The sequence below is a fragment of the Pongo abelii genome, chromosome 10 (genome assembly GCF_028885655.2).
Source record: "Pongo abelii isolate AG06213 chromosome 10, NHGRI_mPonAbe1-v2.0_pri, whole genome shotgun sequence".
Classification (NCBI taxonomy): Eukaryota; Metazoa; Chordata; class Mammalia; order Primates; family Hominidae; genus Pongo; species Pongo abelii.
Genome location: NC_071995.2, coordinates 51,896,881 through 51,924,862, shown reverse-complemented (window position 1 = coordinate 51,924,862; position 27,982 = coordinate 51,896,881). Strand labels below are relative to the sequence as shown.

General features: G+C 48.0%; 1 long non-coding RNA gene across 1 annotated transcript; it reads left to right on the top strand.

Moving 5' to 3' along the window:
• The first annotated feature begins 248 nt into the window (after nucleotides 1-248).
• Nucleotides 249-5,072, top strand: LOC100936368 (uncharacterized). The gene is made up of 2 exons (XR_150894.4): nucleotides 249-589; nucleotides 4,889-5,072. It is a non-coding gene; the product is annotated as an uncharacterized LOC100936368 (long non-coding RNA).
• Nucleotides 5,073-27,982: the final 22,910 nt, after the last annotated feature.

Genomic DNA, 27,982 nt, shown 5'->3' with positions numbered 1-27,982 from the left:
GACAGAGTGGGCGCTATAGCGTGAGTGGCAAGCAGGGCCGGGCGGGCCCGGGGAACTGGAGGGAGAGGTCCCTGGGTCCCTGGCGACGTCTCTCGCTTTCTCCAGTTTCTGCCGTGCCGGTGTGCCCCAGCCCACAACATTCCCTCGACCTCTTCTGGGGCGGCGCTCAGGGCCCCCACATGGCGAAAAGGGAGGGTGAAGGGATGAGGCGCCCCTCCCGCCTTAGCCCCTCCTCAGCCCCCACGCCACAGCCCCCCCTTTCTCCCCAGAGCCGAGGGACAGACAGAGAATTGCGACTAGAAATTCGATCGATTGGTACGAGGGACCACGTGGCCAGGTGCTGGCCAATGACCAGGCCGCCCGGGATGAGCTAATAATGCAAAGCAATTTGTAACTTTCAGTAGCTCTCTAGGCCTGGGTACCGGAGGGAGGGAGGCGGGCAGAGGAGGGGAGATGGGCACCCCCAGTCTTTCTATCCTCCTCATTCGTCTAGGGGCACCCGAATCCCCTATGCCTTATTTCCCCTATCACTCAGGCACTGGCAGGGTCCTTTGCCCACTCCTGTTGGCCGCCGCGGCTCCAAAGCGAGGTAAGCTGGTCCTCTACCCCTCAAACTCTTCACTACCCTCACCCCGTTTACTAGCACCTGCAAATCACAGCCTCCCTTCCTGTCCCATTAGTGAATTTAAATCGGATTTTGTTTTTACTCTTAGTTGAAAGAAAAAAAATCTTTTTGTTTTCTTTTGTGTAACCTATCTCGGATTTGGAGAAAATTTTAATTCAAAATAATACACTTATATTGGGGGGGTGAGTGGTACTTTCCTCCTTTTCAATAAATTTGTGTACTTGCTACTTTATGGAGAGTTTACTTTTCTTTGGGGATGAGTTACACCTTATGTTTTCACACGTGTTACTTCTTTAATGGTAAGTTCAACTCCTTTCTCCATTCCATCCTCCAATTTTGCTATTTATAAATATCACCTAATAGATTTAGAGTTTATTCATTTTTCTCCTCCCTCACTAGTTTTTCGGCTGTTACCGAATCACCACAATTTATTTTTCTCTGTGTGTGGATGAGGTTTTGTGTTGATTCCTCTTTTTGTTTTGTAAATGAATTTATTGTTTGGGAAACTCTTGGAGGGTGTGTGTGTAAAAAAGGTCTTTTGATTAATTCCAACCTCTCCTCTTCTGAAGAACAATTTGCTTGAAATGTTTTGTGTATTTTCCTCATTTTTATTGTGTTTAAATTTGAGGTATTTTACCTTCTTTAAAACCTGACCTCTTTTTAAAATGTAACCTTTTGCATGTTAAACCATTTTTAAGGTTTTTATTTTATAAACTTCAATGGTTAGTAGATTTATTTGCCTTTCCCTGACCTCCTTCACGCGCCTGCCTCCTCCATCTCAGAACTCCCATCCCCACCTTCCACAATTCTCAGCTTCCAAAGGACTCATCCTCCCCTCTCCTCCCAGCCAAGGAGGGATGCCTGGGAAGTAGACAGTGTCCTTCTTGGGTCAGAACCTATGCTCTGGTTCTAGTTCAGAACACATCGAGTCTGACCTCCAAGCCGGCAAAACGAGTGAGAGCAGAATTTCTGTTCAACTTTTTCGTTTGGGACTAAGTTCTTTCCACTTGGCTGTATTCCGGAGAACTCTGATACATGAAATTTAATTTTAAATTCTCATTTTTTCCCTAAATTCTAAGAAAAGTGCAGGCAGATTGTTTTTCTTCCTTAAATGTAAGCTGTTAGCTTGGGGGTCAGCTCTTTGGGTCTTTTACCTCCTGGGGGAGACTTCTCAGAGAGACACACAGTGTTGATTCTTCCTTTTAGTTTTGGTTAAGATAGAAGGGGCAGGGATTGGGGAAGCCCATATTGACCTCTGGCTCTAGCTCTGAACAAAGAAGGGTAGAGAGCTGGCCTGGGGACTTGTCCCTTTGGTCAGTAAGGTTTGGCTTAGGAGAGAGTTTGGAGTAAATCCCAGCTCTGAGGAAATTCTTTTTAGCATTACTGTGAAAATAAACTATTAAAATGGTGTGACATGGCTTCAAACTATTCAGATTCCTTGAAGTAACAAAAATAAAATTACAAGAGTAATTCGTGTTTCCCAAAGATCCGCCTCCAGTGACTGTCCATTTCTCTCAGGGAAACAGAACCCAACTGGGCAGAAGTAAAACTGCCGCCCCTCCCCTTTCAGTTCCCCAGTCACATTGACATTCTGGGCACATTTGGCCCAGCCCCCGTCCCTGCTTCTCCCAAGTATGAATCTAAATTACTATTAATAAGGGGCCGCTCCAAGTTAATTGGCGTTAAAAGAATTCATTTCAATTTGTTAATATTAAATGAATGCTCTGCACTTTAGCTCCCTTCTTCGCCCTGGATTCCCAGATGAGTGATGGGAAGAGGCGGCAGGGAAGTAGAATGAGGGTTTTATTTCTGGCTCTCAGCTTAGCCACTGTGGTGCCTCCCCGGGCGTGTGTGATCAGGCACAGTGGGGGCCTGCTTGGGGAAAGTCTGATGGCCTTTTTTGGTGAAATTCATCTGTTTCAGCAGGAGTTGTTGGGGGAGGGTGGGTGGGGAGCAGAGGGAGAGGGACAGAATGGTTTGGGGGACTTTGTGGGGAGCAGAGAGACTAGGGAGAAAGTGGGAAGGGAAAGGGACGGAGGTCAATAGGAGTTTTGGAGAACAAGGGTTGTAGGCTGTGGGGGGTAAAGCAGATTTGTGAAGAACTGGTGATAGGAACTAAACAACCCACCTAGAAGGGGAGGGGCTTTGAGCAGGGGTGGGGAGGTGGGATTTGAGGCAAAACAGCTAGGGGTTCCGAAACTATTAACATCTAGCTGTGTGACTCGGGGCAAGTTGCTTAACTTTTCTCTCTGCCTTAGTTTCTTGACCTGTAAAACAGGGATAATAATAATAGAACTTATCTCAGGGGGTTTTTCGGAATTAAAAGAAATACATGTCAGGTGTTTTCCACAGTGCTTGGCACATAGAAACTGTCAGTAAATGTTAGCTCTTTTTATGGCAGAGTGGTTAACAGGATGGATTCTGGAGCTAGACGGCCTGGTTTTGAATCTCGGTCATGCCTTATGTGAGTTGTATGACCTAGGCAAGTTACTTAACCCCTTGTGCTTTAGTTTCCTTGTCTGTAAAATGGGGTTAATAGTACCTAGCTCAAAGGCTGCTCTCAGGATTAAATGAGTTATATGTACGAAGAGCATGGAACAATGCCCATCCCATAGGAAACACTACGTGAGCATTACTTGTCATTGATATTGTTGCTCTTCTGATCTAGGAAGGTCGAAAATAGAGGCACAGGTGAGCTACTACTTACAGGCTAAGATTGGAATCAAATCAACTCTTTCACTCCTATCCCTGAAGCTAGTCCTGCAACTGGGGCTGCATATGAGGGCTTGGGGAGAGATCCTATAACCCTGGAAGCTGGGATATCCAAGTCCTTCCTCTGCTCTAGCTCTTGGGTTGGTGGTCCCTCAAAGACCCATAGACTCGAAGTCACTTCTTTTTCCCTGGGCAGGGTTGGGGTGGGGCTAGTAATAGGAGAATTACTTTCTTGGTCTAATAACTCCCTTTGGTAGAGAGTTAGTCCTGGGAGTGTGAGTTGGGGGAGGTTGGGTAGAGCAGAGGATATTAAATATCCTTTATGTACCAGCCCACACACACTTGACCTCACCAGAGGGTTGGGAAGACAGAGATTCAAAGAGAGGAAGTGATCTGACGAAGTCCTAAAGCTAGAACTTGGCAGAGTTGGCATCTGAACTCTGATCTGCTTGATGACAAACTTAAAGCCCTTCCATTGCTGTATGCTTTTTGAAGGGAGGGATGGGACATGTGTAAACTTGGGCCAGGACCATGGGGTAGATGGAAGATGGGCGAAGATAGAGTATTGGAGTGGGAAGTGGCCAAGCAGGAATTTTTCAATCATGGAAGATTTCCTGAGAAAAGAGATTCCAGATCAGGATTCAGATGGTAGGGGAATGAGGATAGGAAGTAAAGAAGAGGGAGGGAGCCATTCATTGACAAGGAAGGAGAAGAAAAAAGAATTTATGCAAAGGCTGGGTCAGAGTAATGGACATGAATTCGATTTGCTTTGGGTTTGCCTTACCCATTTATTGAAGGCATACTATGTACTAGGTACATACATGATCACATTTGATGTTCACAACAGCCCTGACAAGTGGGTTTCTTATCCCTATTTCCAAAAGAGTTCATTGAAGTTCTGAGAGCTTAATCCCCGCTTTAGGTTACACAGCAGTAGCTGGATTTCCTGGCATCAGAACTCTCACCTAGGCTGCCTCTGAGCATGGCTTCTGTGTCCCAGTCTCAACTTCCATGACTGTTTCAGGTCCTCCTGTTCCCCCACATTTGTAGTCACTCTTGGTGACTGGGAACAAAGGGCTAGGGCGTAAGCTGAAACTGAGACAGGGAGTGGCAGGCAGGCAGTGGGGACAGAAACTTTTCTCACATCCACCCATGTGAAAAAGATGGACAAAAGGGTGGTCCTTCTGGAGGGAGGCTTCCAAGCCACTTTCCCAAGACTGCTGATCTTGGGATGAATGGCAGGGATCTGATTGGGTAGGGGATGGGTGGTCACATTGTTTTCTGGGCTGTAGACTTTATTTCCCTTCCTTCGGGAAGAGAAGAGGAAGAGGACAGCTCAGGTGTGGGTTTGAGCCCTGGATTAAGACTGCCCACTGTCCACTAAAATCTCTTCTTTCCTTGCTGCATGAGGGTAGAGAGACACCCAGCTGGACACTCCATTTCCCAGCTGCTCTTGTTGCCAGGTGTAGACACAGGGGAATGTGAGGCGAGCATGTCCTCAATGCCTGACGACATTGGGTAAATTCTCCTTTGTGTTCTCTCTTTCATGAGCTGGGCAGATGTGCCTGAGACAGGTTTGACCCGCCAACTGAAAAGACATCCCTAAGAGAAGACAAAGCAAAGGTATGAAAGGAACACACGTCCCTGACTTACTAGGAGGAACAGAGCTGCCTGCTGTCTGGAACCGCTTCCTCCCAGACTAAGTGAGAAATAAACTTCTGTTTTCTATATGCTACTGTGTTTTGGGGCCTTTGTGTTATAGCAGTTTTGCCGTCATCCTTTCTAATTCACCTTCTCACACCAGATATTTCAAATTAAAAAGATTATATCAGGCCAGGTGCGATGGCTCACGCCTGTAATCCCAGCACTGTGCGGGGCTGAGGCAGGTGGATCACTTGAGGCCAGGAGTTCGAGACCAGTCTGGCCAACATGGTAAAACCCCATCTCTACTAAAAAATACAAAAATTAGCTGGACACGGTGGCACACTCCTGTAATCCCAGCTACTTGGGAGGCTGAGACAGGAGAATTGCTTGAACCCAGGAGGCGGAGGTTGCAGCGAACCGAGATCATGCCACTGTGCACCAGTCTGGGCTACAAAATGAGATTCTGTCTCAAAATAAAAAAATGATCACATCAGATCACGGAATAACTATAATAATATTTATTGGGCCAGAAAGTATGCGAAGGACTCTATACACATTATTTAGTGTAATCTATGTGACAATCCTCTGAGATACGTGTTACTATTATTCCAATTTACACACGAGGAAACAGGTTCAAGGAAGGTAAGTTATGTGCTAAGGGACACACAGGAGGAGGTGGAGCTGGATTTCAAGCCCACTGGGTGTGCAGAACTGAGCCTGTTCACCATGGGGGCAAATCCCTCCTGAGGACAGGGCTGGAAAAGCCATGGAGATCATCTTGTGCTTGGACAAGCCTCTCGCCAGTCACCGCAGGGCCCTGAGACTCCCATTCCTACTTTCAAGAAGCTCAGCAGGCTACTACTCGTGTTCATGTTGGGTCACTACATATGGTTTTATTTGAAGGAAGGACCCCAGAGTTAAAATCATTTGAAAACCCCTGATAAATTCAGTCCCCTCCCTCTTTTTACAGGTGAGGCTCGGAGAGAAGATATGACTTGCTTAAGGTCACACACTTAGTTTCTCTGTCAATCTTTCTAAATCTAGGACGAGTTCTCTTCCCACTGTATCAGGCTGCCTCAACAAACAGGGAGGTACAAAAATAGCCAAATCCAGGAAGGAGGGCAGTGGTCTGTGTCTCCTCCAATAATTTCATGGGCCAGCCAAGGCTATTTCCTTGATTTCCCTTGTGCCCCCCCTGTTGGATGTCTGCTTTGGGACCCATCTCTTTTGGGCTTGCAGAGAGAATGGGCTGCACCAGTTCTCTACCCTTCTCATCACCCAGATGGTCAAACATGCAAAGGGAAAGGAGAGCTGGGGCCAGAGCCAAGGCAGGCAAAGAGACTCCTCAACCCCCTCCAGTCTTTCCACATTTATATTTTTGGAATTTCAGGCTTCCTCCTCCCCCTAGACCTTTCCTAGTAGCCCACCAGGGAGAAGAAGAGGGAAAACTGCCATAAATTTCTCCTATTTATACAATATGACAGAGTTTCTTGTGCCAGAAAAAACACAGAAAGGGAGCTGTCAGGGGAGAAGGGACCCAGCCCTATACCTTCTGGGGTCAATTTATCTTTCCGAATCGTGGCTTGGGGGCTACCCTAACATTGCCTGTATGAAATGCAGGCTTTGACTTGGGGCAGCCAGGCCAGACAGCCCCTGAGCTTTGTTTCTGATCACAGTTTTCCTGCTTCATCTCAACTTCCCCCTACGCCTTATGCTGTCTTTTTAAAAAACAACTTCCTTGAGGTATAAGTCATGTGTCATACAATTCACCATTTGAAATGTACAATTCAATGGTTTTAGTATATTCACAGGCATGTCAAACCATCATCATAGTTAATTTTAGAACATTTTCATCACCTCAAAAAGAAATCTTGTAACCTTTAGCTATCACCTCCCTATCCCCCCATATTCCTTCTTGCCCTTAACAACACTAATGTACTTTCAGTCTCTGTAGATTTCCCTATTCTGGACTTTCATATGAATGGCATCATATAATAAGAGACCTTCTGTGACTAGCTTCTTTCATTGAGCATAGTGTTTTCAAGGTTTACCCATGTTGTAGCATTTATCAGTACTTCATTCCTTTTCAGGGCTGAGTAATATTCCATTGTATGGATATGTCACATTTTGTTTATCTGTTCATCTATTGATGAACATTTGGGTTGTTTCCACCTTTTGGATATTATGATTCTCTCTTTCCTCTTATTCTCTAGACATCTTGGATAGTATCCAGTGAGGCCTGTGGGCAAGAATGGGTGTTTCTTATATTTGGGAACACCTAATATCCATGAAAGCAGGGTCTTGGCACATGTCTGCTATCATATTAAGCACATGTACTAGCTGGAATTTTCCTCCCTCTATTGTTACTGAGGTGGGGCTGCTCCCTCCTTCATCAATTCTACCTTTTTATCAAGATTGCTATGTTGGACACTTGCTGACTCTTCATACTAGGGGATTCAGATCCTTCTCTTGGGGCTTCAGAGACATGGAGTGGATGAATAAATGTCTTCCCATCAGGGAAGAGTTCCCTGAGTCTGATCTCAAGTGATTCTCCAGTGCCTCACAGTGGAAGGAAGGTCTGTGAAGACTCCAGGGTCGAGGGAAAGTTATGTTCTTGGAGGTATGACTGAGCCCAGAATCCAGGCCTCCAGTTTCCATCTCCTTGCCTGGCCCATTTCAGTCTTCAGACATGCTTTGAGCTCAATACAGTCACTCACCTAGCAACAGACACTGCCTCTGCCCTCATGGACCTTGCAGTTCTAGTGGTGAGAGTAAGATGAATACAAGTGAACAAAATGATGGCAAGTTGTTCAAGCTTGTTCAATCTTGTAAACACTGTTCAATGAATGAATGAACCAACAAGCACTTACTATGTGCTCTGGAAAGAAAATGTGAAAAAGTCAGAGTTGTAAATCACTTTCTGCTACCACTACCTTTCCTAGTCTGGAAGTCAGCATTACTTCTCCATCCCTTGGAGGAGATAGTGGGTAGATATTACAAAATGTTAGCTAATAAGAGCTACCATTTATTGGACCAGACATACACCAAGGGGTTTCTATAGTTCATTAATTTTCACCCTTCGAATTAGGCATCAATATTTCCATTTTGAAGATGAGAAAAACCGAGACTCAGGGTTTAAGTAGCTATCTGCCGTAGTAGTAAGTTGCAGAACATTTGCTCTGGACACTGGGATAAGTATGTGTGTATGGGTTTTTTTGTTTGTTTGTTTTTTGTTTTCTGGTTTTTGTTGTTGTTGTTGTTTGTTTGTTTTTGGGATGGAGTTTTGCTCTTGTTGCCCAGGCTGGAGTGCAATGGCATGATTTCAGCTCACTGCAACCTCCGCCTCCTGGGTTCAAGTGATTCTCCTGCCTCAGCCTCCTGAGTAGCTGGGATTACAGGTGCCCACCACCACGCCTGGCTAATTTTTGTATTTTTAGTAGAGACGGGGTTTCGCCATGTTGGCCAGGCTGTTCCCAAACTCTTGACCTTGTGATCCGCCCGCCCCGGCCTCCCAAAGTGCTGGGACCACAGGCGTGAGCCACTGCGCCCGGCCATGTATGTGTTTTTATTCCTAGCACTTCACAACAAATGCCAACATCTCTTCCTGTGGCCCTACCACAGAGGGAGCTGATCAGTTGCCCCTCCTGCCCAAAGGCAAAGCAGCCACAGTGGAAGTGCCAGAGTCCTCCCTCACAGCCTGCGGTCTAGTGGCTAAGGAAGGGAAGGACCCATTTTGCTTTCAAAGGCCTTTTCCTTCCAGCCCTTGCTGTGCAGCCCGTTGTGTGTGGGAGGGACCATGAGAGGCCTGGATATTGTCAACAAAAGACTTAAACAAGCCAAAGAGCTGATGATGTTGACAAGAAGGGGACCTTAACAAGGCAGATAATCAAAAGTTGATGACTGACAGCCCCTTTCGCATCCCTTCACCCTCTGCTAAATCATGTCTCTTACATGATCTTGATGACAAATAATAAAAATTATAAACACATTACAATTTTCACATGCATTTGTTCACTTCTCACAGCAAATATGAGAGGTATCTAAGGCTGAGCAGCTTATTACAGAAAAAAGTTTATGGGACTAGAACCTTAATTTTATGTAACAAAATTTATATAGAGCTTACCATGGATCACGTACTCTCCTAAATAGTTCAAAACTTTCATTTTTAGAGACATGGGGGTCTTGCAGCCAGGCGCGGTGGCTCACACCTGTAATCCCAGCACTTTGGGAGGCCAAGGTGGACAGATCACCTGAGGTCAGGAGTTCAAGACCAGCCTGACCAACATGGTGAAACCCTGTCTTTACTAAAAATACAAAACACAAAAATTAGTCGGGTGTGGTGGTTCATCCCTGGAATCCGGAGACTGAGGCAAGAGAATCGCTTGAACCCAGGAGGTAGAGGTTGTAGTGAGCTGAGATCATGCCATTGCACTCCAGCCTGGGCAACAAGAGTGAAACTCCATCTCAAAACAAAGGCGAGGGGGCGGTCTTGCTATGTTACCCAGGCTGGTCTTGAACTCCTGGGTTCAAGCAATCCTTCCACCTCAGCCTTCTGAGTAGCTAGGACTCTGGGCCCATGCCACCAGGCCTGGCTGTATCTCATAACTATTAACTCATCTACTCTTTTTCACCACCATATGAAGTAGGCATTACTGTTATTCACATTTTTTAAGATGCAGAAACTGAGGCATGGTAATCAAGTATCTTGCCCAAGGTTGTACAGCCAGCAGGTGGTAGAACAGGGATCTTGAGCCCAGCCCCAGCGTCTGTGTCTAACCGCTTCACCAAGTGGGCTTCACATGGGGACTACACTTGAAACTCTAGTTTGTTAGTCTGGTGCCCCTGCTTCCGCCTGCCTCCCTCAGTCTTTACGGCCCATTGGAAAAAGCAAGCCAGAGCTGTGGCTCCCAGGGTGACGATCCTTCAGCCGCCTCCTTGGCACTGTCATTCTCTCCGCCCATCTCCTGCCAAGGGCTGCAGCCGAGAATACCACAGACGGTTTGCCATGGATCAAGATTTCTCTCGAGAAAGAGCTCACAGAAAGGCTGCTGTGAGAAAGGAAGTCACTTGCTACTCCCCTTATTCCTCCATCAGGAGGAGCCAGATGAGGTCACTGCACATTTGAGTGGGTGCTATCAAAGCACAGCCTCTGGCCAGCGTGGAGACAAACGTGGGCTGTGTGGCCCATGACTGAGTGGCTGAAAGGGAACCTGAGGTGGTAGATGATGGAACTGATTGAAATAAAACTTCTTCTGTAGGAATGCTGCATGTCATTCATTCAACAGTGCTCCCTGACCAGGGACCAGGGCTGTGCATATGAGCTGCAGATGGGTTTGTTCATTCGTTTACATATCTATTTGCTTATTTATTCAATAAATTCTGATTATGCCCCTAAGAGGCACTGTGCTAGATGTCAAGGATGAACGAGACAAAATCCCTTCCCCACAGGGGCTCCCGGTCTAGAGAGGGGAGGAGGAAGGAAGATCCACAGTGGTTTGTATCATATGCTGAGAAAAGAGAGTCGTTTACTATCGCCGTTTGACATCCTCACCCTCAGTGCGGTCCTTCTCTTTGTCTCTCCATGCTGGGAGTGAGCAGTCCCTACCCTGCTGCCCTTCAGACACAGCTCTCTTCCCTCAAGCTGCCCTCTGCCTGGATCCCACCTTCCTTGTGAACTGGAGTATTTGTGTTGAAGGAGTCTTGACTCTCCTTCCCTGTCAGTCACTGTTTGGCTGCAGGCAGTGACAGAGGTGGCAATAAAGCAGCAGAGAGAAGGCTTTGGTATCGGAGCAGGGACTCGTGGGTGGGATAGGACGGGGATGGTTTTCTGTTTGCCCCACTGTGTTCTCTGTGCTGCTCTGCCCAGGGAGGCTGACCTCTGCAGACTGTGTCACCTGGGCCCCCTGATCTCTCAGCCAATAGAGGTCCCGGTTGGGAAGGGGGAGAGAGGAGTCAGGGTATTTGTTTCCCCCATTCCCTGTCAGCCCCCCTTTTTGCCTACCTGAAGCTCTGGTGGTGGTTGTGGTTCTTCTATGTTCACAGCGTTGCTGAGTGGCCTCTCTGCTGTGTCCCGTGACCCCAGTCGGCATCGGGCTTTGGTAGAGATATTTCTATCCTGGTGCCACACTAGCCCTTATTAGTTTTCTTCATCTGGTCTATGCCTTTAGAAACTGTCACATCACTCAACCCTTCAGTGAAACCCTTTCGAATGTGTCATTTATTTTCTGTTGCCGCCCTGACTGGCTCACCTGGGTGCAGAGGAGATGGGGACAGAGCAGGTTGGGGCTCCAATTCAGCTTTATTGTCCCCTTTTTTCAGGGTTTCCTAGAGGAAGAGAGAATTTGGACAAACGAATGAGGGACAACGCTCACCTGAGGGTTTTCTTTAAGGGGCGAGGATCACTGCCCCTAGCTCCTTTGAAAGCAGAATTAAGAGGCAGTGCAGGAAGACACAGCAGGAAGGCTCATGGTTAGACCACAGAGAAGGAAGCAGCCACTGCTGGGGACCTGCCCTGTGCTGGTCACTGACAAGCTGTCTCATTAAACCTTCCCGGACCCTCAACCCCTCCTAGTATCTTATCCTCATTTTACAGATGAGAGGACTGCAGCCCAGAGAGGTAAAGATCTGGCTAGCAGGATGGGAGCTTCACTCTGTCTCAGTTGCTCTGGCAAAGAGAAGCCTCACCTTGTGATCAAGGGATTGGGAGGGTGACAGATAAATCTTGGCTTAAGTGTCAGCATAGCACTGGGAATCTGGAGCTAGACGGCACTGGCTTGACTCCTTGGATCTGCCTCTTACTAGCTGTGTGATACTGGGCATGCCTCTGTTTCCCCATCTATAAAAATGGGGCTAATGATAATAACATCTGCCTTACAGTTTGTGTAGAAGGTTGAATTTGTAGTTATGAGGTGCCCAGGAACAGTGCTGGCACACAGTGAGTGCCATACACAAGTGTTAAAGAATGGAGCCTCCTGCTCTCTCCTTACTTTCCAACCCCCTGCCCTCTTCTCATTGCCCACCTCCCTGCCTTCTCCTCACCATCCTGAAAAAGGGTGAACAGCCACCCAGGAGCTCCTGAACAGGCATGTTGGTCCCAGGCCCTTTGTGAGCATGCTTTTCCCTGCCCTGCCCCCTGTCATCACCATTCTGGATGGAGCAGCAAGGGCGGAGACACTTAGTTGGGCTATCCACTCCAGGTCCAATGCCAGTGGGATCAGCTTCAATGGGACGCGCACAGACTGACCTCTTCTCCCCAGCCCCCTCAACTTCCCAGAGCTGCAGGGGGCCCGGGAGTTCTTGGTAACAGCACATTAAACCTCTGTTTGTGGGAACTTTAATTTAAACACAAATTAGAGACGGCAAATGACTCTGGCAGCCAGATAAGCCATCCCGGGAGAACAAGGAGAAAGCCAAGAGAATCAGCCCAGATAAAGCCTGAATTTAAACTACTGGTGATACCCAGAAGCCTGGGACAGATGAAATCTAGGGGTCCTGAATGAAGAACCCCAGAAGCTCCACAGCCCAGTTGCCCTTGCTCTGGGCTCTATGCCAGCTCCCTCTCCTGTGTTCTCTATATTTCTATCTTTTTGCAAAATTCTAAGCTGATTCTTCGGCTCCATCCCTCCCACCCCTACCCCACTGTTGTAGAGAATGCACTTTCTTTACTTTGCTTCTCATCTTCTTCTGTGACCTACTATTCTGAGAAAGTTCTACTTGTTATCTAACCTCCATCTATGCTACTACCTTTAGAGTCTAATACATCCTGCTTAGTGGTAGCTCTGGGAGTTGCTGTTCAGGTGGCAAATGTGGTGTAGTAAAAACAATCTGAAAAAGACCTGGGTGAACTTCTCTGCATCTCAGTTTCCTCATCTGTATGATGAGTGTGTGAGAAAGAATCTCTAAGGACTTGTAAACTCTGACTTCTCACAGAGAATCTGAGGACAAGGACATCCCAGGAAATCTCTATTGAATTTTCCACTGTTGTACTGTTTGGGAGTGAGCGTGGGGAGAGCAGTCCAGCCTGTTGATTCCTTTCTGGGAGGGGTCTACAGGCTTTGCTTCCACCCCTCCACCCACAATCCAGGCTCAGGCCAGGCCCAGGCCCAGGCCCAGGCCCAGGAGAGAGGCTGCCTTTCCAGTTCTGTCAAGGCCTGCTGAGCCCAGCTCTGTGGGGCTGTGGCTGCTAAGATGTTGTCTCTGTCCTCTGGGGTAGGAGCAACATATGTTCCCTCTGTCACAGCACCTGTGAGGGTGGCAGAGGGATGGCAACCCCCAAGAGGGCAGAGTTCCATCTCTCCAGCTGACCTTGAAGAATCTTTTTATCCTGCTTTTCTGAGAGGCTTAAGGTGAAGGTGGAGGGAGATATTACACAGCCCCAAAGCCCCCACCTAATGGGGAGCTACTGTCTTTCATCTTTCATGCAGGGTAAAAGAAGACACCTCGGCTATAGCAAGAAGAAAGAAGGTCAAACCACAGGCAGAACTTTCAGGTTGAATGTTAGAGCAGACTGTGATCCCAAGAGGTCATCCAAGACCCTTGGTCTCAGAGGATGCCTATGAGGCCCTGGTCCCTGGCTGGGGTGGAGACAATAATCCCAACAGCCCCATGCCAGACTGACTTGGGAGTCAGAAGGTCCCTGGGACTAGAATAGAAGGACTTTGGCATTTTCCCTAGCCTAGGGCCCTTAGACAGAGGTAGGCAGCTGCCATCAGGAGCCTGGGGCCCAGCTGTGTCCCCACCTTGCCCGCCTCCCCCCTCCTGAGTGCCTGGCTGCCCCTGGAGCCCCAGGCTTGCCCGCCATCTGGGCAGCTCAGAGGAGAGCCCACTGCCAAGGGAGTGCCAGCGTTGATTTATAGCCCACAACCTTGGCAGGCTCAGGCTGTGTGCCCGAACCACCTTTGCTCAGGGAAGAGATGCTCCTCTTAAAGGGACAGTGCAGAGGAATGCAGGAATGTCCAGGACGAAAGCTTGGCAGGGGGCTGGCAAGGAAGACCTCCACCCATCAGCACTCTGGGTGACTGTCACTCCCTAGGGAAACTTCTCCCTAGGGAACCACCCATCACGCCTTTTATCATACCCTATCCTTTGTAGACTTGGCCCAACTGTAACATATTAATATGTTTACTGTCAGTCTCTCCCACTGGACTGTAATCTCTGGGAGGGTAGGAACTAGACCCATTGTGCTCATTCCTGAATATTCAGCACCCAGCACAGTGCTGGCGCCTAATAAGATCTCAGTAAGAATTTGTCAAGTGTAGGAAAGAATGAATAAATGAAGGTCCTTGTCCATGAGGTGGAGGGAAGCCCATGTGTCTTCTTAGTGCCTGCCATGGTTTCCAAGACCCTGCAGCATCTGCTGCTACCTCCAGGATCTCTCCCTCCAGGACTGTTCCCCACCCCTGTCATATCAACCCAGGACCAATGGGGCCAATCTTATCTGGATACCCTTGCCTCCCCACTTTCCTTGAGTCACCTTTCTTAAGTCCTTCACACAATGTTCTTTTCCTCCCATTTTCCTTCATCCAAGATACTTTCTCAGATTACCTACAGCCTCAGTCCTTGATTCAGATACTCTTTCAGATAATATTTTTATTTATTTATTTATTTTTTATTTTTTATTTTTCTTGAGACAGAGGCTCCCTCTTTCACCCAGGTGGGAGTGCAGTGGCAGTCTTGGATCACTGCAACCTGTCTCCCGGGTTCAAGTGATTCTCCTGCCTCAGCCTCCAGAGTAGCTGGGATTACAGGTTTGTGCCACCATGCCCAGCTAATTTTTGTATTTTTAGTAGAGACGAGGTTTCACCATGTTGGCCAGGCTGGTCTCCAACTCCTGACCTCAAATGATCTGCCCGCCTCAGCCTCCCAAAGTGCTGGGATTACAGGCATGAGCCACTGTGACTGGCCTATCCAGCAATATTTACTGAGTATCTACTATGTGCTAGGCACCGGTTGCCAAGAATTCATGAATAAATGGGACAGGCATAATCCCTGAACTCAAGGACCGTACATTTCAGAGAGTGAAACAGACAAAACAATAAGTAAGCAAGTTAGCAAATACATACATCCAATTGTGAGACCTGTTGTGAAGTGGGTAATCACAGACAGGGTGGAGCAGGGACCCTTTAAATTGGGTGGTCAGCTAGGCATGGTGGCTCAAGCCTGTAATCCCAGCACTTTGGAAGGCTGGGGCGGGCGGATCACCTGAAGTCAGGAGTTCGAGACCAGCCTCACCAACATGGAGAAACCCTGTCTCTACTAAAAATACAAAAATTAGCCAGACGTGGTGGCGCATGCCTGTAATCCCAGCTACTTGGGAGGCTGAGGCAGGAGAATCACTTGAACCAGGGAGGCGGAGGTTGTCGTGAGCCGAGATCGTGCCATTGCACTCCAGCCTGGGCAATAAGAGCAAAACTCCATCTCAAAAAAATAAAATAAAATAAAATAAAATAAATTGGGTGGTCAGAGAAAGTTTCTCTGAGGAAGTGACACTTGGGCTGAGGTTGGAAGAATGAGAGGGAGCCATGTCAAGAGTGAGGTAACAGTATTCTAGAAACAGTTCAGTCACCTGGGTGTGCACAGCAGCATTTGGGGGATGGGAGTGGGTGAGGAGCTTTCCCAAACTGCACACTCCTATCTCGTTTACATTTTGAAAGCCCCTCCTCTTCCAATGTGGGAGGACCACTGCTTAAAATCTTTGGAGAAGCAGCCCTGGCCTTACCTGGAAGCTGGTTAGAAAACAGAGCTCAGGTGCCACCCCAGATCTACTGAGTCAGAATCTGTATTTTAACCAGGTCACAGGTCATTTGTATGCACAGTGGTGTTTGAGAAGCAGTGTTTCAGGAAGCACCTCACAGGGGGAATGGAGTGTGAGGACATCAGAAGATGTGAGGTGGGTGGGGTTGGGGGGTTGGTTGCTGAAGAGTGGATTTGAATCAGAGATGGGGGTCTGAGTGTGTATATGTGCCTCTGTGTGTGTGTTCCTCCAGCCCTAATGACTGTGGGCTATCTGAGGATGTGCATCTCCAAGCGCTTTTCCTTCTATGGGTGTAGAGTACCAGGGGATACTGTACATCTTTATCCCACTGTGACAATGCCCCCACTTCCACCTACAGCTGTGAGTCAAACAGAATCTGCCAACCTCTGGGTGGTGGGAGCATCTCGGAAGCAAGGCAAGGCAAGGAGATCCCTTGTTCCTGACCTCCGGCAATCCATTTATTTGACCTGAGTCTCATAAAGGCCTCCTGATGAGCCCAATCGCTTGCTAATGGTTATGAGCTGAGACCTGGGGATTTATGGCTGAGGCCTCCGTGGCCACGAACAGGAGTAGGGCTGTGCACAGGAGGCCAGGCTGTGCATGGCTTCAATTCATGGAGGCCTGTACCCCGAACCATGGTGGGGACTACTACACCCCCACCTCCAAATCTGGGGCAAAGAGCATTGCCCTGGGTGGGGGAAGGTGAGCTAAGGAGAAAAAAGACCTCTGGCTGGAGATGTCCAGGGATGAAGGGTGAGTGTCTGGGAAACTGGCCTGACTTGGCTGGGTGGGGTGTAGGGGGAGATACTGGAGAAGTGAGTGGAAAGGGCACTGGAATTGGAACCAGTCAAACTGGGGTTCAAATCCTGGATCTGTTTTCCACCTGTGTATGACACTGGACAAATCATGGCTCTCCCTGAGCCTCATTTTTCTCATCTGTAGATGGGAATTGTGACGCTATCTCATAGGTTTGTGAGAATGAAATGAGGCCAGGTACGGTGTCTCATGCCTGTAATCTCAGCACTCTGGGAGGCCAAGGTAGGAGGATTTCTTGAGCCCAGGAGTTCAAGACCAGCCTGGGCAACATGCCGAAACCCTGTCTCTACAAAAATACAAAAATTAGCCAGGTGTGGTGGCACGTGCCTGCAGTCCCAGCTACTCAGGAGGCTGATGTGGGAGCATTGCTTGAGCCCAGGAGCTTGAGACTGCAGTGGGCCATGATCATGTCACTGCACTCCAGCCTGGGTGACAGAGTGAGATCCTATCGAGAGAGAGAGAATTAAATGAGATAATGTTTGTGAAAAGCACCTCGAATACCAATTGTATATATTTAAGTGGGTCAAGAGATTGGGATTCTAATTCTAGCTCCACCACTAACTTGCTGGGATTCTAGCACTGGTTTTGTTACCAATGGCTTTTTTTTTTTTTTTTTTTTTTCCTGAGACAGGGTCGCACTCTGTTGCCCAGACTGGAGTGCAGTGGTATGATCTTAGCTCGCTGCAACCTCTGCCTCCCAGGCTCAAGCAATTCCCCTGCCTCAGCCTCCTGAGTAGCTGGGATTACAGGCGCGCTCCACTACTGCCTGCTAATTTTGTATTTTTAGTAGAGACAGGGTTTCGCCATGTTGGCCAGGCTGGTCCTGAACTCCTGACCTCAAATGATCCACCTGCCTTGGCCTCCCAAAGTGCTGGGATTTCAAGCATGAGCCACCCCGCCCGCCCAGTTACCAATGGCTTTGTGACCTGGGGCACATCACAGACCCTTTCTAGGTCTTAGTTGCCCCATAGATACCAAGAGGGGACACAGTGCTCTTTTGGTTGCCTCCAGCTCTGATGTTTTGTGGTTCTAATGAGGAGTCCTTGTTTGGAAATGGAACTTTGGAATGGTTTGGATCTCATTCCGGCCATAGAGAGGGGATCATTGCAACTGTTGTTTCAGGGCCAATGTGCGGTTAGGGGGGCTGAGTCAGAACAGCTCCCTCTTCCTCGATAGTGCCATCCTGTGAGTACAACCTCTGTATGGGTGTTGGACACAGTGTTGGCGAAGACTGGGCAACAGGGGTAAGTAGGAAAGGCCCTGTGGTAGGGGGTTAGCTGGGTATCCACGGAAATGCCTGAAGTACTCATGCCTTTTGCACAAGTGGGTCTTCAAATAATCTCTTCTGCTTCCCTCTTCCCCACTCTTTCCCTGTCTAAGGTGTGTGGTGGTGGGTTGTGTGTGTGTGTGTGTGTGTGTGTGTGTGTGTCTGACCTGATTGGAAGAGTAAGCCAAATGCAGTGGAGTGGAGAAACATCCCCAAAAGTCCCAGGTAGAGACCTAAGGATTCCTAAATCACAGTGCAGAACAGGGTCCTCCACCCTTTTGCCTTTCTGGGAACATCCTGAAGCCAGTCATTGTGGGAGAGAGACATGACCCCCAACCCAGCCTCACAGACCCCACCCCTCTTCCATGCTTTGCCCTACCCTCCTTTCATGTGCTTGTATCCTAACCTTAAGCCCTAGAGACTTCTAGGTACCCAGAGAGCAGCCTATTCAGTGCCGTTTACTGAGCGCATGTTATGTGCCTTGCACTGGGCCTGGAGCAAGGGCTAAGGAGTGAAATTAGATCTGATCCCTGTCCTGCAGATGTCACAGCTGAGTAGGCAGAAAGACTTTAAACAGATAATGGCAACATTGATGTGCTAAGGAACATCAATGTACAAGATAACAGGTAGTCTGTATTTATGGGAGAGGGAGGCGTAAAAGAAGATGCTTCAGCTGCTTTCTAAACATGTTTGTTGTGGAACATTAAAAACATACAAAAACAGAGCAGTATAGTGTCCTTATCATGCAGCTGCAACAATGGTCACACCAGGATCTTGGTGTGTCTATACTCCCACCCACGTTCCATACCCCACTGCACCATTACTTGGGGTGGAACTGGGTTGGTTTTGAAGGAGGAACAGCAATTCCCCAAGTAGAAAGTGCTGGAGGGAAAAGCTTGCAGGCAGAGGGGATGCGGTGCTCAGAAGCTTGAGCAGTGCCTGATGGTGGTGCACCCAACCGAAGCTGAAGGAGTGGGACAAGATGCTTTGGCCCCTGTGCATGCTGGCCCTAATCCATCTGTCACACAGCGTGCCCTGTGGCTCCTTTTGGAACTCGGGTCTCCAGGCAAGTCTTCGGCAGAGCCAGGTTAGCGCAGAGCCAGCCCTTTGAGTGCAGGGAGTGAGGAGGCACCGCCAAGACGGCGGGCCTTGGCTGGGCGTCGGCGGGGCCTTGGTGGGCCTAGAGCGCTAGGGACTGGCACGCATCAGCACTGACGGACAAAGCGGGCGCAGTCAGGCCCTCCACCCCGCGTCGGCACGCGGTCTTAAATATCACCCCGGAGTTTTCAATTATCTCTCCTTAATGGATTTGCAGGGGCTCTTTCATCAAGCTCGGGGTGGCTGGGTGTGGGGGTGCGGGGAGCGCGCGGCGAGGGCTGGAGCTGGGAAAATGGCCCATATTTCAATATTAAAGCCCTTTACGATCGTCAGCGGCATGAAAGATGCTGCAAATAAAACGGAGCCGCCCGCGCCAGCCTCTCCATCTCGCAAGTTTTAATTAACGCTGAGGGGGAGGCGGCTGACGGGCGGGTCGGAGACGGGCCAGGGGCGGGTCTGGGAGCCTGCGGATCCCAGATTCCTAACTGGAGCGGCAGGGATCTCGCGGGCCGGGCCAGGCGGAGGCGGAGGGTGGTGGACTCCGAGTCCCGGGCGAGGGCGTGGAAGATGCCCGTGGAGATGGGCAAGGCTGAGGGGTGGGGGACAGGTTGGAAGGTCTCTGAGCATCTGACCGGGAAACAAAACTCTGCAACTGAATGCAGACAGCTTTGTTCTTAAAGGTGAGGGGGCTTGTGGCCAAATCACCGAGCTCTTCATCCCCAGGCTCCTTCAGCGCGCGTCCTTCTGCCTCTCTTCTTTCGGCCAACAATCCCCCCAAACGCTCCCCCGCGTTGATTCCCGGTCCCCTCCCACCTCATCCTGTGGCCTCTTGTTTCGGGAGGCAGGCGTGCTTCTGTGACCCCGCGGCTCCTGTTCTGGGACGTCTGCTTTCTCCATCACTCCCTGGCTTCCCGGGCGGGCCCCATCCTCCGGAGCGGAGCGGAGCAGCGCGCACAGAAGCGCCTCTGTTCTGCCTTGGCAGGGCCTGGCCCGACAGCTTGTGCCTGCGCAGCAGACCCATCCGTCAGGCGGGAAGGATGGAGCGACGTCCGGCTGCCCGCTCTGAGGACTCCCCAGGGAAACACCTCTGGCCTTGGCCCAGACTCCTCTCTTCCCTTCTCCCCACCCGCCAACCCTTCCCCCAACTACCAGCTCAGTATATACTTCTGTCTCTCCTCCTTTCCTTGCTTCTCCTCCTCCCTCCCATACGCATGCAGCCTGGGGCCTGGGGCCCAGGAGAGCCACTCCTCTCATGGGTCACACTGAGAAGTCCTTCCTCCACCTGCATCCACATGGCAGGGCATAACTCTAAAGCTTAAAAAGATCCAGCGATCTCAGTGGACCACAATCCAAAGCTAAGTCAGCCAACCAACACTCAAGGGCTTAAATCAAGGACTTTGGGCAAACCCTATAGAGTGGAGGAATTAGAAAAATAATACAAATAAAAGACATGGTCATTATTCCTGGGTATTTACAGATACTTTGTGCTTCCTGAAATGTTTTGCAGAAATCACATGCTCCTCTCATTGTGCTACACAGCTTGTAAGCACCAAGACAAGAAATTCTATGATAAAGCAAAAAGAAAAGAAAAGAAAAAATTCTCTTCTACTTTCTTCTTGGTGTGTATTTTTTCTTGTCAATTTCTGATAATCTATCAAGCTTACTTAAAATAGTGCCTGCTTATGCAGTATGGTTAGGATGATGAACACACACTTAAACGGGATAGGGAATAAGTACAAACTACAAGTGCTGTGGGGATGCAGAGTAATAGGACAAGTGGTGAAAATTAAAACATTTTTGGCTTAATCAAGGAGTACTTCCTGGAGGAGGGGAGACCTGATTTGGAAGGAGAGGTGATATAAACTTGAAAAGAAAGTTCCAGATGTGGAAACACTGGTTTTATTCTTTATTTTTATTTTGAGACAGGATCTTACTCTGTCACCCAGGTTGGAGTGCAGTGGCACGATCGTGGCTCACTGCAACCTACACTTCCCGGGTTCAAATGATCCTCTGCCTCAGCTTCCTGAGTAGCTGGGACTACAGGCGTGTGCCACCATGCCCAGCTAATTTTTTTGCTTTTTTCGTAGAGACAGTGTTTTGCCGTATTGCTCCAGCTGGTCTTGAACTCCTGGACTCAGGCGATCCCCCTGCAGCCTTGGCCTCCTAAAATGCTGGGATTATAGGCGTGAGCCACCACACCTGGCTAACACCGGTTCTAAAATTAGGCAGAATCTATATTTTACTTGAGGTTGAGGAGCAGATAATCTTGGCTATATTTTCCCTGACAATACAGTAACATGAAAGAAGCCTTGTGCAATAGCAGGAAGAATTCAGGGTAGACAGTGGGATCTGGGCTAATGCTGGAGACTAAAGTGAATGGAGAGAGACCCTAAAGCACCCTTTTCCCATACTTGGCTATGGGCTATGGGAGGGATGCCTGGACTCTCAGACTTGGCCACCGTGTTGTGTTTTGCCATTGGAAGATTTGGACATGAAGTTGAATAAGGCAGGAACGACCTCACAGCATCAACCACAACCCCCAATGTGGTTGGAGAAGGAGGGAGAGAGGGCAAAGAATATCTTCCTCTTACTCAGATTGTAAGTGGAGAAACTGAAGTCCATTTACTCAAATCGATAAGTGTCTACTGAGCACCTCCTATGTGGCAAGCGCTATACAGGCCCTAAGGATCCAGAGATAATCAGGGCATGGTCCCTGTCAACATGGTGCTCACAGTCTAGTGGGAAATAGAGTTCACTCGTCATTCTATCATTCAATCAAAAACAAAAAGTATTGAGCACTTACTCTGAGCCAGGCAGAGTTGCAGGTGCTGGAGATGCAACCGTGAACAAGACAGACCCAATCCCTGCTCCATCAGAGAGTACTGCCTGGTGCAGAAGACACATACATAAACAGGCAGCTATAATTCAGGGTGATGTATGCTATGAAGGGGAAAGGACAGCTGCCATGGGGTGGCGTATCCACAGATATGCTGTAGATCCATAGGTTTCCATGAGGGGATTTATCCGAGTCTGTGAAAGGGGACGCGAGGATGATGTGGAAGAAGCAACACCAAATCTGATCTGCTCACAAGGTGCGTAGAAGTCAGGCATGGGATGGCATGGGGAGGGTGTCCTGGGCCTAGAGTTTGTGTTCCTTTTCAGCATCTTACTAGGAGCTTGTGGCCAAATCAGGCCCAGGCAGAGCTTCTTCCCTCTAGTCACAGGATAGCACTGGCCTGCACCAACACAGCTCTTCCAACACCAGCAGGGGAAACCAGATGATAATCCTAACAGAGCCAGACCAAAGAATGAGGTTATCAATTTTCCTTTTTCTGCTGGGAAGTTTCTGCCTTGGGGCTAGGCTATGTGGGGGGAGGCTGGGAGGTGGGAGGGCACTGTGGAGGATCTTACTCTTTCCACCCTCTTCTCACTGATCCTAGTTTTGGACAAGAAACAGGTGATCTGTTTCTCTAGTTGCAGCTGAATAGAAACCAGGACAAGAAAGTATTGTCCTCCCCAGACACGTTTCTGTCTCCTGGGTCCTAACCAGCTGCCTACTTGAGCCGTCTGACTTCCATCCACAGGGCCTCCCAGGAGCTGAATCCAGAAGGGCAAGAACAAAGTAGCAAAGCAGGAAAGGGCATTCAGAAGAGAACAGTATGGGCAAAGGCCCCAAGGCCAGAGCACTTGGAAACTGCAAGTCCCTCGGTGTAGAGATGAGTTTGTAGAGGAGGTTGACACAAGCTTGTGAAAGACCCAGTATGCCAGGCTAAGGGGGTGGGAACAGTGACGGACACTGAGGGTTTTATGGCTTAAATTTTGACAAGTGTATCTGCAATATAGACAACTAATGTAACACTCCTTTTTTTTTTTTTTTCTGAGACGGAGTCTCCCTCTGTTACCCAGGCTAGAGTGCAGTGGTGAGATCTTGGCTCACTGCAACCTACACTTCCTGGGTTCAAGTGATTCTCCTGCCTCAGCCTCCTGAGTAGCTGGGACTACAGACTGATCCCACCACATCTGGCTAATTTTTTTGTATTTTTGGTAGAGACAGGGTTTCACCACGTTGGCCAGGCTGGTCTTGAACTCCTGAGCTCAAGAGATCCACCTGCCTCAGCCTCCCAAAGTGCTGGGATTACAGGCAACAATTTTTTTTTTTTAATTTTTTTTGAGACAGAGTCTTGCTTTATCATCCAGGTTGGAGTGAAGTGGCTCAGTCATAGCTCACTGCAGCCTTGACCTCCCGTACTCAAGCAATCCTTCTGCCTCGGCCTCCTGAGTTGCTGTTAATTTTTTTTTTTAGACGCAGGGTCTCACTATGCTGCCCAGGCTAATCTCAAACTTCAAGAGACCAAGGCGGGAGGATGGCTGAGCTCAAGAGATCCTCCTGCCTTGGCTTCTCAAAGTGCTGGGATTATAGGCACGAGTCACTGCCTGTCCATATAATGTAACACTCTTGAACCCACTATCCAGACTTGAGGTTTTGTTAAGTTACTGTTAAAATTTTGTCAATTTTGCTCTTGAGTTTTCAAAATAAACAGGTCATTACAGATAAAGGTGAAGTTCCCTTTGTCCCTTCCCCAGTACCATTCCCCTCCCTTTCAGAGGCACCACCATCATATATTTTTTCTATTTTTACCATAGATATATATCCATGAATAACATTATAAGGCTTCAGTGCATTTTAAAAAGAGGTCCAATGGTTATGATATAATTTATAACTTTATTTTTCCATCGCACATTTTTTAAAAAGTCTTTCTTTGAGGTTTTTGGCAAAGTGCTGACAAGGGTAAAACTAGGGTTATAAGATCATGCTGGTTACCAAGTGGAGTATTCCAGGTGACAGAGGAGGACCAAGAATGGTGACAGTGGGAAGGAGGAGACAGAGGTAAAAGGAGAATCCACACCACGGGTCACTGGTGATCGCCCTGTGAGGGCAGGGTTGTTTTATACATGCTGTTCTTCAGCACCATGAACAGGGCCTGGCTGTTTAAGATGCCCAATAAATATCTGTTGACAGAGAAAGGTTGACAGGGGCAGATGGATCCAGGATGACTCCCAAAGTCCTGGCCCAGTGCAAAAGCCTGGATGATGGTCCCAGTCTCCAGTATGACGGCCCCAGGAGGAGAAGTTGGATTGCAGGGAAAGATGAATCCAGAAGCCATCTCTCTGATCTAGAGGAAACGAGGCTGTGCCGTGTGGAAGGGATTAATGTTAGGAAGCAGCCCGGACTTCCGTTCTTAGGACAGAAAAAAATCTTGTAGCAGGTAGTTCAAGGCTATAAAAGATCTGAAGGGACCCAGAGATGGTAAGAGTGGAAAGGTTCAGTCCTGCTGGGGGCAAAGGGATAGTTGAAAAACAAGCCAAAAACAATAATCACTTTCCTCAGAAGGCCAGGAGGGCAGGGCCCAGCTTCTGCATCAGCCACAATGAGTGTCTTATAGCCCTCTGTGCGGTGGGTACCCACAGCCCATTAGCCAAGGCAGAGGAGGAGGAAGAAGGTATAGTAAGTGCATCTAGGATCATAAAGACCTTGTCAGATGCCCACACTCAACTTTGCTCCCACTCCATATTCATCAACAAGATGGACAGGTAGGGTGCTCACAACTGCTTCTTAGGACTTATTCTTGACCAAATTCAATTTCTCTATTCAGGGAAGGATGTGAAATACAACCTGCTTTCCAACTTTTAAGACCCAGAGCTCTGGCTCTTCACCTCAAAAGGCTGCCCTCTGCAAGAGCTCCCTCAAAGGCACTGCCACCCCCACCTCCTCACCCCACCACCCCTGCCCCAGGCACAGCCACCACCCACCCTCTGCTGCTAATTCACCTATAAACGGTCTCCTGCCTTGCGTCTCCACTCAGTTTTGTTCTTTCTCTAACACGTTCCACTCTCCTGAAAGCCCACCCGATCCTTCCTGTTACCCTAGCACTGACTTCCTAAATGAAGTCTGGTGGCTCACAGTTCTGTCCTTCTCTGTTTTTGTTGCTCTTTTCAGCCCCTCACCTGAGCCTTTGGTAGCTTGGTCTCACAATTCTTTGGGTCCTGGCTATGGTTAAGTGGCATTTCTCTACTTCATCCCCCGGTTCAGGGGCAGAAATGCTTTTACCATCCCCAGTGCCCCTCTCTGGGGGGAGCAGAGAGGTCACTTTAGTTTTGTTTGGTCTGGTGGAGTAAGGCACGCCCTTCTTTCAGAGAGGGAGCTGTCATGGATCTAAGCCAGTCCCTGTCCTAGGAGTACTTGCAATTTAGAATTGCTCTTTAGTCAAGGAATTTTAAATATTGTAAAGCAATGCCATAGCTGGAGGGGGAGAATCTTGGAATCCCCTTTCCATGAGCCTGCTATTTGAAGGTGTGGTGGGATCCCTTGGAAGTGTGGGCCCCTTGTACTCTGGATCTAATTCCTAGAGTCACCAAAGGGCCAACATAATGATTCTTAAACCAATCTGTGATCAGTCCCCTCATACCTTGAACTTGGGCAGGCTGCTAATTTTTATCAGAGCAATACACCCTGTAGATGCCACCTCCCTGAACTCTAAACTGAGCAGAGCTCTAAACCATCAAAGAATCAGGCTATATAGACTTCTACCTTAAATGGGTGTAGATTCAACACGATTCCCAAAGCCACGTGACTTGCCCCGCTAACCAGGGTTCTTCCTCAGTGGGGAAACTACTGGGGCCTTTTTTCCTTCTCCTTTTCACCTACCTGAATTATTACATTTATTTATAATTAACATATATCGCATGTACTATTAAAAAGAAAACAAAACTTAGAAAGACTTGGTGGTGGGTGCTGCTGAATTAGGTACAGAGCCCCAGTTAGGTGGGTGTCCTGTGGAGTTTCTGATGAATCAAAAGCCATTGTTGGGCACTTTAAAAACATGGATGCCTTGAGCCCTGGGAAGCCCCAAGGCTGTGTCTATGGAGGGCACCCACAGAGGATTAGAACTGGGGCACTGGAACGAGAGGACCATCAGAAGCAAGGCCTGGATGCTCAAATTCCCACCACAGTCATAAAATTTAAGAGCGTCTAAGTCGCAAGCAGCCTTTAGGTACTTTCTCAAGAATCCAACTAATCTTGTGTTCCGCCTTGTAGCCTTCTATAAAGTGTGACCATTCACTTGGTTGATGATTAATGATTCAGCTAGTAATTATTAAACAGAAAGGAATCAGAAATAAGAATCATAAATTTAAACAAAACATTTCATGTTCTTAATGCTAAACTTGAAGGTAAAACAGTAGGAAGGTAGAAAAAACAGTGTTGCTATTTGTTTTGTTCTTTTAAAGAATGAGGAAGTCAGACTTCCTGCTCCTTGTGTAGGCTCTGTCCCTGACAGGGTTTCTCAAACTTTTCTGCCAAAGTCTCTTTGATATTAGAGGCAGGAGGGTAAACTTGGACCCCAGCAGTCTGGGGGCTTGCCCTAAAGGGCCATTAGCAAGGACCAATTATTTCTTTTTTTTTTTTTTTTAAAGACATGTTTAATTAAATAATAGGTTACTTCATCTTCATTATTTGCATTATATAAAAATAGGATTTTTTATTAATAAGAAAATAGCAGATTCTTTTGTGGCCTTAAGTTTTAGCTCTAAAATGATGCAAACTTTGCATTTTATAACATAGTATATTTTATACATCTTAATATAAAACTGATGTTTTAAACCATTTGCCATCAAAAAACCTCTGTGGCCCTCGGAGAGGCTTCTTATATATCCTGGGACACCCTCAGCACGCAGCTACTGCAGTGTGGCCTGGGGCACTTGCACCCAGGTGAGAGGTGCTACAGAGTGTGGTGGTTTGTTAAACTAGCTGCCACTGTCCCAGCTTATATCTTTAATGACTACCATTTAGTGAGCACTACTATGTGCCAGACCCTACACCAAATGCTTTTATATGCATATGCCATTTAAATTCTCACAACCACCTGCCTAAGGCCACACAGCTGTAAGGTGGCAGAGTGAGGATTCAAATACCTGTCTGCTTGGTTTCAAAGCCAACTGTGACCCCCTGCTGACTCTTAGAGGCCAAGGCTGAAGCCCCTGACTGAGTGAGTGGTGGTGACCGGGGGAAAGGACTGTTGTGGTGCATCTGAAAAGAGCGTGGGGGGGTGGTCCGCAGGTAGTGCCTTATCTCAATTGATTGTTCACAGTCAGTTACAGATCAAACTCCTTGTTCTGCTCCTTCCCCCTTCTCACTACTGCACTTGACCAGTCTTTAAAAAAAAAAATACATACAATGCAGGTCTAATACGAGAAGTGTCAGAAAAGCTAGGCTTAGGTCTAGCTCTGCCTTTGACTAGCTATAGGTTCTTTAGGGAGGCCCTCAGCCCTGTCTATAAATGGGACTATAAAGGTCTGTGAAACGGGCAATGGAAAAAAGATGAATGTTGAGCCACATCCCAGGCTCCTTTCTTGCTCCACTGCTTATCAGCTGTGTCATCTTAGGCACATCACTATAACTCTAAGCCTGTTTCCTCACTTCTAAAATGTGAAGAACAATACCCACCTCACAGGGCTGCTGTGGGGATGAAAAATAATACACATGAAACACCTGGAACAGAGTTTACATATAGTAGTTGCGCAATAAATGCTTCCCAATAGTAGTTATCCTTGTAATAGTAGTATTAGCGATACTACTAAAGTATTATCATATAAAGTAGTATTAGCAATGCTACTATTCATATTTTAAAATTGTGTTTATTAAAGTGAGAAAAATGTATGAAAGGAATACTACAAATTAAGATAATCCATTAAAAATAAGCAGCTGGAGGCTAGGCATGGTGGCTTATGCCTGTAATCCCAGCACTTTGGGAGGCCAAGGTGGGTGGATCACCTGAGGTCAGGAGTTCGAGACCAGCTTGACCAACATGGAGAAACCCCGTCTCTACTAAAAACACAAAAAATTAGCCAGGTGTGGTGGCGGGTGCCTGTAGTCCCAGCTACTAGGGAGGCTGAGGCAGGAGAATGGCATGAACCTGGGAGGCGGAGCTTGCAGTGAGTGGAGATTGTGTCACTGCATTCCAGCCTGGGTGACAGAGAGAGGCTCCATCTAGAAAAAAAAGGGAGCTAG